Raw genomic sequence first — 12,044 nt, 5'->3', positions numbered from 1 at the left:
TGTGTGTGTGTGTGTAGATTTCCTTTCGTCCGAGTCTTCATTGTCTTTGCGGCGTAACACTTTTACGCAGTGGTACACGCTTGTGATCACCCGTAAACATGCATGCAATTGTAAAGGCGAAAAGGAGAAGGCGCGTTTGATAAGTATATAAAGTTTCTACCTTAAGTAATGTGTTGCTGTCTAAGTACGAACGTGGAGCTGTAGTGGGTCTACACTCTGCTTCAGATCCTTCACGCTCTCCCAGCTCAGGTCTTTCACAAGCAGGGACAGGTGAGGGATCTCCCATCACGCCGTCACTGTTAGCTCAAATGAGAGAAATCTGTGTCTTAGCCAAAGATTTACAGATGTTTGCTAAAATTAGATTAGATCTACATTAGGCTTAGATGTTTGCACACAAGATGACCACGTTTCATGCTGAAAAAAATATTTAACCAGTCCTGTGATTTATATCTGATTGTATCGGAGACTGAGTCTCAATACCACCTTTGATTGTATGAACTGAGCACCGTTTGTTCCCTTCACTGTGTGCGGTGCAGTAGTGCTCTGTACTAACAGAAGGTAGGACTTTTTAAGCGACTAACTGCAGGGTTTTTTCATACATAAACAGTACCTCTCTGCTTCAGTCTGTATGGAGACCAAATGAATGTCTCTTTCACTTGCTCCTCTGCGTTGCTAAGAGGAGTTATTTGGGATTGAAGAGGTGGCTCTGTGGCGGGGGACATTTTCATGGACCAATGCGTCTGGAACACCAGTTAGATTTAGCTTGTTAGGGGGAGCATTAAGAGCGTTCATGGAGCTACAAGCAGCTACAGAACGGTTTTAGTGGCTGGAAGAGATGATGTCGCCATGCGTAGCTATAGAGATGTATGCCTTGTGACTGCATGTACAGGTTGATTGGGATTAAGAAGGAAGAACTTGACAAGCGTGGTAGGCCAAGCAGCCCACTGTATGAAGCTGTGCAGCTACGAATAGAATTGGCAGTATTTGATTAGTTTCCACTGTGACATCTGTGTCAAATGCGTCAGTTGCTACACGGCTCATCACATTTCTTCCCTGCATTTTCACACATCTGTTCTCCATCTTTTACTCTTTCTCCTGTTTTCTTGTTCGCCTCCTTTTTCTTTTTTAAGATATCACTGCCCCCCAGTGGCTGAGGAGGTGTACGACATTAGGAATGTGGTCCTAAGGTTTATATTTTGTTCTGCTGTATATTTTTCTTTTTCTTTTTTTTGCATGTTATCCACCTCCAGAGTGGGAAAACTCTTTCCTGTTCACACATGCTGCACTAGGAATGTATCCAGACATTATACATAGTCTTTCTGTGTCTTCTTGAATATATTTACTTCCTCAAAAAAAAACGCAATGTTACGTTAATCATGGCACTTTAATGAAGGTTCATTGTGTCTTTCCGTCATTCCATACTGCCGAATGGCTTTGGATGCTCACTGGCCGTTCCATAATTAACCACCACTGAATGTTGACGGCCAGCAGAGCTGCTCGGTTGACCCACAGTGCTAAGCGTGACATCATCTTATCTTAGAAGAGTCACGTTACCTTGGATGAGAGTTTGTTTCAATACACTTTTTCTAAATAAAGCAATACTGGATTATCGGATTAGCAACAAAGGGGTAGGATGGAGAATGCTAGCTTAGTTTAAAACTCCCAGTTCGGAATGCTGTCGACGAATAGCGGTCTCATCAGCCATTGACACGCATTAAGTGTAAGAAAAAGCAATGACTTTACATGTCTGCTGACTCTGTAGTGTGTCTGTACAACGTTAGCAGTGTATTTTACAGACCTGAATGTCATTGTCACACACATGCTGCACAACAGGGTGATCTGGTGTACTTCCTTCACACACGCTTTTTCCTTTAGTGCATGTAGATGTGAAATTCTGCCTGTTAAAAAACAACAACAACAAAAAACAGGTTTCAGAACAGTACTGGACAACATACTGGTGGCCTCATGGTGCTAAAGCGTGGTCAGCCCACGTGATTGTAAGTACAGAGGTATCGCGGACCACGTATGCTTTCTCTGCGATCTGCGAGTGTCTAAGCGAATTTAAAAAAAAAAAAATGAAAGAACAACCGTGGTCGCTTCTGAATGTCTTTCATTATCATGGTTCAAAGTTATGAATGCGTACATTTGTGAATTCTTTGCGCTGTGTAATGCTTAATCATATCTGCTTCCTTTTGATATGTTTTAGGATATTGAAAATGTGTGTTACAAAAAGCTCAAAAGTGAACTAATTAATAAAGTAATATCTTTTATCCTCAAGGCTTGAGTTTGGTGTTTTCTTTCATGGTGGTCCTTCAGTCAGTGCTGTTCCTTTTATTGTGTATCCATGTGTCAGATATTATCTAACTGCATAATATTAAGAAGTATTGAAAGAATCCCTGCATATAACTTATGGCATTTTGGTGGTGTTACTTTTCAGATAAATGAACATGTTTAATAATTCCTTTCTTAAAGCAGCGTTCTGTCCTCTATAACAGAGATGCCGACAGACCCTTCACCATTCAGTGAGAATTGGTATTTTCTTGCTCCTGGGGTGGGATGTGTGAACTGCAGGCCTCGCTGTACACAGCATTTCTGTATAAGCTGAGAGATACAGAACGGTCACTAAAAGTGAGAGAGGCGTGTTGACTAATTTGACAAGATTTTACCCGAATATGACTGTTATTCAGCCTTACACAGTTCTTGCAAGCCTGTCCTGCCTCCTTTACCAAAGTTACATAGTGCAGTCAGCAGCGGGCCGAGGCGCTATTCTGCCCATTACAGGTCAGTGGAGCAATACAGTTATTTTAAAGCTGTTATTTTGTTATTATTTTGTTATTATTTTTGCTTTAATACGACAGCAATTTAAGATGAACTGCAGCATGTCTGAGATGGGTCTAGAGATTATGGGTATCTCATGGCGATTCTAAATCTGGGATGTGCCTTCCTATAGCAGGGAATTGCAAGCATGGTGTAGGCAAAATAATAATATTATTATTATTATTATTATTAATGAGCCACCTTCTCTTCACTTAGCCACGCTTACCGTGGGTCAGAGGGCAGGGTCAGCCATGCTCCTAAACCCCTGTAGCATAGAGATAAAGAGCCTTTGCCCAAGTGTCCAATAGTGGTAGCTTTAGTGGGCCTTGGTATTAAACCCACAACCCTTTTAACAATAACCCAGCACACTAAACACGGAGTCATTTTTAATGGTGTTATCTGGATTTTAGTGATTAAATTGTTGCTTTATTTTATTATTATTTATTATTATTTTTAACTAACAATAAAGGGTCACGTTTACTGTTACCAACCTTTTTGAAATGGACTGTTTGAGCTGGAGTTTATGTACCAGGGCTTAGCAGTGCCGCTGTAGAGCACTAGAGGGCCTCATCCGACCACATCATGAAACTGCAGCACCTTAGTTGATCCAGTAGGAAAACACAGAGACAACACAAGTTTAATATGAATAAACTTCAATAAGTCTAATCATGCTGTATTATTCATTATTACTGTTTAAATTAGCCTCACCCTCTGTGTGGGTAGATTAACCCTACCTCCCTCTCTCTTTCTCTATCTCTAATGCTAGAACTGAACTGGCAGCTAGTGGTCTCTTCTGAAGCCTGTTGGGCTGTAGCTGCATGTTGGCACCAGTTTGAAAAGATGTGGTGGTAAAGAGGGTTTATGAGACCAGAGACTCTGTGTAAAGAAGACAGTGTCATAGCTATGGTAGTGTATCTATCCTTGTATCCCTGTCTTTTTTAATCTGCCATTTGAACCAGGCAGTTGTTGTATTGTGTTGTGTAACATTGTGTTAAAGTTGTAGACTGACTGGAAAGATGGAAATGCTCCACAATGACTTGGAATATAGCAAAACTAGTTTTACACTGACTGTAAAAAAGGAGCACATTCAAAATGAATTTCTAGGACCCCTTGTTTTTTATTTTCCATATATATATATATATATATATATTAAAAAGGCTTTAAAACCACCTGCTGCTGGTCCTCTACACAACCAAGACAAGCGATTCTACTTTGCTTTGACCTTTTTTCAAATCTAAAAGGTTTGGGTAAAGGTTTGGATAGGCCGTGCTTAGTGGAGTTTTGAGAAGGTTTAGTTTATTTGTATGAATTTGATTGTTTTCATAAAAGCAACAAGTAATTCAACAGGAAATCAACAGATGACCTGAGGAAAAAATAAAAAGAGAAATATGACACTGCTATTTTTAGCAAATACTTTGAAGGTCTCAATAAAATAGTAATTTTTAATTATCTTTAAAATGCATGGAACATAAATGAAATTCAAACATAAATGTATGATATTGTGTTGTGATTAAATTATACTTTTTAAATTATATTTATTCCCTGGTCTGAATTAGACCTACAATCATGTTTCAAAGTTCTTTGAGATTGCACTCTCTTTAAAAATGCAATGACATGGTAAACCAGTCCAAAACTGAGGTAGTCCTCTCAAAGCAATGTAAACCAGTTCTCATGAGTCTAAACCAGTGTACTGGCACTTACACACAGTAACAGAGAGCACAGATACCATGAAGCTTACTGACACCCTACTTTTATTATTCTTTTTTACTCAGAACCTATTTGTTTGCATACTTACTGAAACCAAACATTAAAACAACATAAATAACTAGCAAAAAAAATTATGTTTTTAATATTAAACAGACATTTAATGGAACTTTTAGCACTTTTAATTAGTTTTTTTGGTTTTGAAACCAAAAGTTGAGTTTAAGCAGCTTGTTTAAAGGAAACACACTGAACTTCAGTACCTTTTTACACAGAGACGTGTGCTTAAATGTGAAATTACTGCATAAGCACTTTTATTTTATTATTTCTAGACTGGCACTTTTGTCACTGCTCTGAAATATGAATTTTAAACACTGATTAAAAATCTCTTTGGACGAGCTTTGCCAGATCATGCTTCCCTACTTGCACATGTTTCTGCATTGTGGCAATTTTTATTGCAGAATGAAATGTGTGGTTCCTCGGCCAGTAAATGCGGTTCTTTCAAGCTTATATAAAAAATACAACCTATAAAAAGTGGAACACTCTAAATATCAGGATTTATAGGCATCTATGAAGTATTTGAGTCAGAGTTGGTATCAGTATCGGTATTTGGTACTGGCAGATACCTGAAGATCTGGTATTGGTATCGGAAAGGATAAAGTGGTATTGGTGCTTCCCTAATTTAAACTAGGGAAGATAATGCCCCACACAGAAGGTACCAGTACCAGAACCCACAGTGTACAAGACTGCGTACAAAACAATGTAGTAAACCGAGTGAATGATCTTCCTTTTATTAGAGTTTATACTGGCCTCCAAATGAAGTGCTATTCTGAATTTTATCACCATGCTTTTGCAGTTCTGTAGATTTGGAAGGTCATTATTGGAATGTCTCTTGTCCACTAGATGGCAGTCTGGTTCCAACAGCAGCAACACTGGACTAGTGTTTAATGATATGAAGAATGTGTGTGTTTTACCTTCTCTCTCCTCTTTTAAGCGCATTAACAGAACAAAAGAAGCAAATGGCTTAAATGTGCTCATACGTTCTGCTGTAAATGGCAAAAACCTTTGGATTTTATTAATGAACATTTCCACTTTGCACACACTGACTGGAGACATGGATTTATTTCCTCCGATTGCTAGGAATGATGTCCCCCAAAGTGATACATAATGTATATGGAAATACCACTGTAATGCTTCACAAAAGTTTCTGGAATATTAAATGGAGAGAAATGCTAAAGGCACAGAAAGCTCATATTTCCCTGTTTTCTTGCTGGGTGTTTTTTTTTTCTTTTTTCTTTTGAAAAGATACTCAATTTGGCTCTGTTTCAATTCAGGCTTAATCGGCTTTGAGGGAAAAATACATTCCTCTAATCTGAACCTCCCTGCAGTTTTCACTGAAGTGCGCACAAAAAAGGTAAAACTGTCTTTTAAAAATCACATCAGGAGGCAGAAAGCTGCATGTAATCCTGTGTGTTCTGTCCCTCTTACGCGTGTTGGTATTGTCCTATTCAATGCCAATTTCCAAGCATATTAATCCTCTTAAGGAACAAGTTGCTTTGCTGATCCCTTGTACCACTATTAGGCTGCTTCCAGACCAGCACAATGAGTGATGATGGTGCTAATTTAGACATTTGTGCTCCTGCCTCATTGTGGGAGAATGCTGAGGTTTCTTCACGGGTGAAAATAAACAAAGGTGCCAAAAGGGTTGTTTGGAGAGAAGCTTTGCACAGATCTTTAAATGGATACTTTACTGTTTTCTGAAGCTAATCTCTGCTTCTTGTATCTGCAGTCTGTAGTGTATTAGCAGACAAGACTAATTGACCTAAGACTTAAAACAGAGGTCAGTGGGCAGAGGCTTCAAGTCAGCAGGATTTCTATTATGTTCTAGGTTCCATACTGTTTAATATAGATGGTGTTTATTTGGAGCAACCCTACCCCTAACCCAAGCCTCTCCAAAGGATCCACAACGTCTCCAAAGTGTCATAGGAAGCCGTTGCAAGACCAGCCATTGCTGAAGTTGATCTTGTGTAATAATGAGGGGCCTGCTCAGCAGACGTTAGCCGTTTTGAGTGGGCAGCCTTGACAGATTCAGTTCGAGCCTATCTACGCCTCTCACCGTCCCACAGGCCTGTTGTCACGCCTGGCCACACTGATGTCCCGTCAGCGTCTCACGTACGTGGATCAGCCTCCCGGCTCCTGCGGGACGGCCCATTGTTCCGCCCTCTTTTCAGGCGGCTGCCTTGAATGGTACAATGATCAAGCAAAATAATCAACTGGCCTTTGTTTCAGTCAGCCTCTTCAATGGGAGAAAATAAACTTATGGTAATGAAGGCTTATCGTGGACAGTTCAGATGTGAGTGTGATGGGCTGTGCCTGCCAGTCAGCCGGCGGCACCCAGCAGGAGCTTCACCCCTTGCAGTCAGGTGCCAATTGTCTGAGCTCCAGCAGATCCTAATGCTTGGGGCTTTACACACCCCCCCCTCTCCCCCCCAACCCTCTACGTCCCCCCATCTCCCTGCCCACTGGTGAAGGAGACGGGGAACGTTTGCTCAGCGTTGTCGGGCCGTTGCTCTAACGTTAGCTGAGAACAGAGAGGGAGAGAGAGAGACAGAGAGAGAGGGCGCCATTGTCTCCATTTTGTGTGAAAGTGTTTCATGTGCTGAATGGCTGTGATGGCTTTCATTGTGCTGCTTTTATCAGTCCGCCAGCCGAGCCGTTCAACAAGGAGAGTGCGTACCGGCCTCTGACTGCCTCCACATCCGTGATGAATCAGTTCAGCTGTGTCAGTTCTGCCAGCAAATACAGTTAGCCTTTTAAAATGACAGGCTGTGATTCAAGCCACTCGGGACACTTCCAGACATGTTGACTGCAAGCGAAATAATAATAATAATAATAATAATAATAATAATAACAGTGATAATAATAACTACTACTGCTGCTGCTAAATAACAATAATAACAACAATAATACAAATGTATTATTATGTTATTATTATTGTTGTTGCTCTTATTATTATTTAATAACACTGTAAAAGTAAAACATGCTAAATAATATTGTACTAAAAGCAAGTTACATATTTTGTTAAAACAATTCTAATTCTTTATAGTAGTTGTAGGGTGAATGTTGCTACAGTGGGACACAATATTGCAAAACACAGGTAGAATAACCTTTCTTATAACCTCCAAGATTATTTTTATGTTATACTGTTAATGAGGGACACACATAAACATAAGCACCTACTCTGATGACCATGACCTAATTAATTACTTAATTATGTAATTTGTATGAAAGTGTTCATGGCTGATGTGAAGATTTCAATTCTCAAACCAAAACTCTCCAGATGACAAGCCGGTTCATTATTTCAGCTCAGAAACAGAACTCTGGATCTCCTTGTTGGCCAGTGGATACTATTAATAATTGGTATTTAGTTAAATAAGTCATCTTTGCTAAGCACTGTTAATGAGTAAATAATTTATGAAAACATTTCAACAGAATTCACCAGGTTTTGACTGGTCAACTAGGACAGACACTCAGACAATATATTGAAAAAATATTTAAATAATTTTAAAATATGACACATTTTTGCACATTTCTGCATATTATAGAGTCTATCACTTACTCAACTGAGCAAATTGGAACACAGAACATACAAGCTGGGCTGTTATCTTTGTATGTGCCATATTTTATGTTTTGTTGTTTTTCCAAATGTAAATAAAAAACAACAACCGTATTTGTGTGTTAAGATGTTCTAAGTGTATCCTCTGTACAGGCTGTGTACTTATTGACATTTATACACTTAAAATAACATGTGATCTGACCAGGGGTGCCCAGACCTTTGCATACAATTGTGTATACACATGGAAAAAATCAGGATCAAGCTTTACCAATATAAGACAGGATACGATAATCCTTTATTATCTTCCTTATCTTCCTTATTCCTAATCCTTATCTTACATTGGTAAAGCTTGATCCAGAATGTTTTACATTTATACACTCAATATAACGTGTTTTGACCAGGGGTACCCAGACCTTTACATACAACTGTATATACACATGGAAAAATTCAGGATCAAACTTTACCAATACTTACCCTATTACTGGCCTCACAATATGCATGTTTGTCTGCATTAGTTAAGAGTTTGTAAGTGGTGGAGTTGTCTGTTGCTTTGAGTGATTATAGGGGAAATAGTACTGTGACTGTGTTAAGCTTTAAAATGGAGGAATGGAAGCCAGCAGGTCTTGGCCAGTTAAGGGGCTAAAAGTGTGTATGTATTCATGAATAGATGAATACTAAAAAAGTCTTATAGTGAGCGTTTCGCATTTCTTTAATTTATGCGCACAAGAATGATCTGTATTATCTGGCTATTACAGGCTAATACTCAAAGCCTACTGTTTTATACTGGATTAAGGTTTAATACCGAATTCACTGCATGTGTCTGTGTTTGTATGTGGTAGGTATGGTAGCTATGCTACCTTTTTCTCTCTCAATTCCATTAGTGGCTGCTTCTTTGGTGTGGTAAGCCTTGATATACAGCTCTCTGCTATCTGCTGCTACACTCTGAGTGCGCTAATGTGCTGTCCAGGTTCGTGTTTAAGCAGCTGCACTCTGGCTGACCTTTGTGAATGTGAAATAGAGAAAGAGGTTCTGAACCTGAAAGAAGAACTCATTTAAATGAGCTGGCACAAGTGGAGATTACGCTGCTGGGTGTGTGTCCAACACGCTCTCTCTCAGAGCCGCAGAGCGAGAATCGGACGGAGATAAAGATGAGAAAACGCAGGGAAATTACAGCGCACCTTCAGCACTATCACCAAAGGCAGGCCTGCTCAGGTGAGAGATAGATGTGTAGCAAGGCAGAGAAAGCGGCCGAGAGAGAGAGAGAGAGAGAGAAAGAGAGATGACCATAGTCAGGCACTCAGCCGTATCTGTCTAAAGCAGCATGCAATAGTTAAACACAAGCCTTTAAACTATGGCTCTTAAATCCAAGCCTTGTACATTCTGAAAGGTCGGGGACATAAACTGTAGGCCTACAGCTTGTCTTTCTGGATTTATCAGATCATTCATAACAAACTAAATTATTTTAACATGTATAAAACATGCTTATTGGGACTAAATGTAATGTCTACATATATATGTATGTTCCTGCCCTTAAAAGTGACATTTTCTTTAAGCACCAATTAAAGATAGGGCTTTTAAAGGCTGTTTAGAGACTCTGGAAGATGTCCACAGCCCCATGCTCTATTAACACTGGTGTAGTAGAAGCGACAGTTACAGGGCTGACACATGGGACTATTAGGCCTCAGCTTTTATTAGAGCAGACACAAGTGTTATTAGCAAGACTCACCATTGGGGTAATATGGCTAGACTGTTATGCTGATGTAGATGTGCAAGACTAGATATTGTGTATCAATGGATGTTTTATTCATTAGCACAAATGTGTCTTCATATTAAAACATTGAAGCTCTGAAGCATTTATATTGGTCCATTCAATATCACTGTTGTGCAAGATCCTTTGATCTCCAAAACAGCTAATTTACAGGTGAAGGTAAAAACCTTCTTCCCTTTCAATGAAAGTCATTTAAAAAAACATTTAATGGCTTCTATTGAATATTAAGAACCCCCCCCCCCCTTTGTCATGCCTGCCCCTGTTTTGTGTCACCGTGTGCTCACAAGCACATGGCTCTGTTTGTTTCCTGTCTGTCCTAGCACCTCCTGTTCATTAGTGTTCCCATCTGTGCCTCCTCTGTAGCCACACCCCCTTGTTAGTGCCAGGTGTCCCTTGTTATTCCCTGTATAAGTATCCCTTAGTTTGACCATTCCCTTGTCTGAAAGGAATTTAATTAGACAGTCATACCAGTCATTTATACATTTGATTGAATATGTTGTTATAGTTGAATTACTTTAATTAATGTATTAATTAAACTACAGTTACAAACGTAATGTGTTCTCTTGTACCAACTATAGTGAGGTTGTCCAAGCTGAACAGAACAGTGGCAGAAATCCCATTGTTAGGTTGGAGTTCGTAGTCACTACATAATGTGGAGCTTGAAAGTTGAAGTTGAAATGCTACATTATCAAAGCTAAGCAGGTTTGAATAACCACAACTTTGTCTCCATGCTAATGTTAGCTTGATTACCTGACAAAAAGCTTTAACTGCTTCTAGATAGCAGAAGGTCAGTTTATTTGTTAACAACAAATGGCGCCTTTTACATTTCCAAATTGACACAATCAACCTATTCAGTGTCACCGTTGTGCAAAACGCTCGTATCCTTAAAACAGCAACTTTAGGGAAGAACTTTAGAACAGCAACTTTAGAGGCAAAAACCTTCTTCAGTTTCAATGGAAGTCAATAGAAACAGATTATATTCCAAGAAAATGTGGAGCCTTTCTGTTGGTCAATTCATCAGGGTCAAGGTTTGACACAATGCAAAGCACAACTGCTAGATAAAATATGTGCCATTTAATCAATGGAACCTTCTACATTTCCAAATTTTGACAAAACCAAGCTGTGCTACCATGTCTAATTAGGTTCAGTGGATGTATTTGTGTTTAAAGCTTATTTAACCTTGTAACAGTTGCTAAGAAAGATCACATTTGTCTTGTATAACTGTTGTGTATCTAAAAATCTGTAATATCACTTTCTTTAGATATAAATTTAATAGGATCTTTTTGACATGCTTTGATTCATAAAACCATTATTATGCTTTAAGTTCGATGTAAAATGAAATCTGTAGGTAAATGCTTGTCCAACCCTCCACTGGTTCCTACAACACATTTGTGGGCAGAGCATAGACAGGTCAATTGGCTCAACATTGTTAGAAAACCCATCTTCCCCTTATCATACTTATACAACCATCCCCTCGTTTCACTCATCACTAGTCCACTGGCCTGTCCTGCAGTGCTGGACGCGCACTTTCGTCTCCTCCAGTGTCTTCTGCGCCTGATCTGGAGTGGCTCTCAGAGGCTGCACCTGGATCAGCGGAGAGCCGCTCAATGGCTGCTGTCACATTCCTACTAATTCTGTGATGAATCGGAGCAATTGTGGCTTTTACGGCCGTTGGAATGAGCTCTGTGCTGGGGCTGGACGGGAGGGGGCCGCCGACCGCTCATAAACAAGGCTCCCTGTGACAGATCGGCCAATTCACCCAAACGCAGCAGCACCATTACCGGCTCTTGTAAAACCACAGATGACCTTTAAATATGTGGCATGCTGGAGATATGGCTGCCATCTGCAGAAAAGTATTATAAATTCAGGAGGTCTCTTTAAAGAGGACTGCTTTATCTTTGACTGCGTCGTGCCACTTACAAACGAACTTCAGTTGTGTGAAGGACAGCGGATGAGTGCGCAATGTCAGAAGATGGTGTGTGTATGTGTATATATATATATATATATATATATATATATATATATACATATTTCCAAACACATGGCACAATACCACTGTTTTCCCCCCAAATATGGGCCTATTCTCATATTAGAGCTAGAACTAAATACTCATATAAATTCTTCTTGGTATAACCGTGTTTG

The sequence above is a fragment of the Salminus brasiliensis genome, chromosome 3, assembly GCF_030463535.1.
Source record: "Salminus brasiliensis chromosome 3, fSalBra1.hap2, whole genome shotgun sequence".
Classification (NCBI taxonomy): Eukaryota; Metazoa; Chordata; class Actinopteri; order Characiformes; family Bryconidae; genus Salminus; species Salminus brasiliensis.
The sequence above is the reverse complement of the archived record's forward strand: the minus strand, read 5'-3'. Positions refer to the sequence as shown.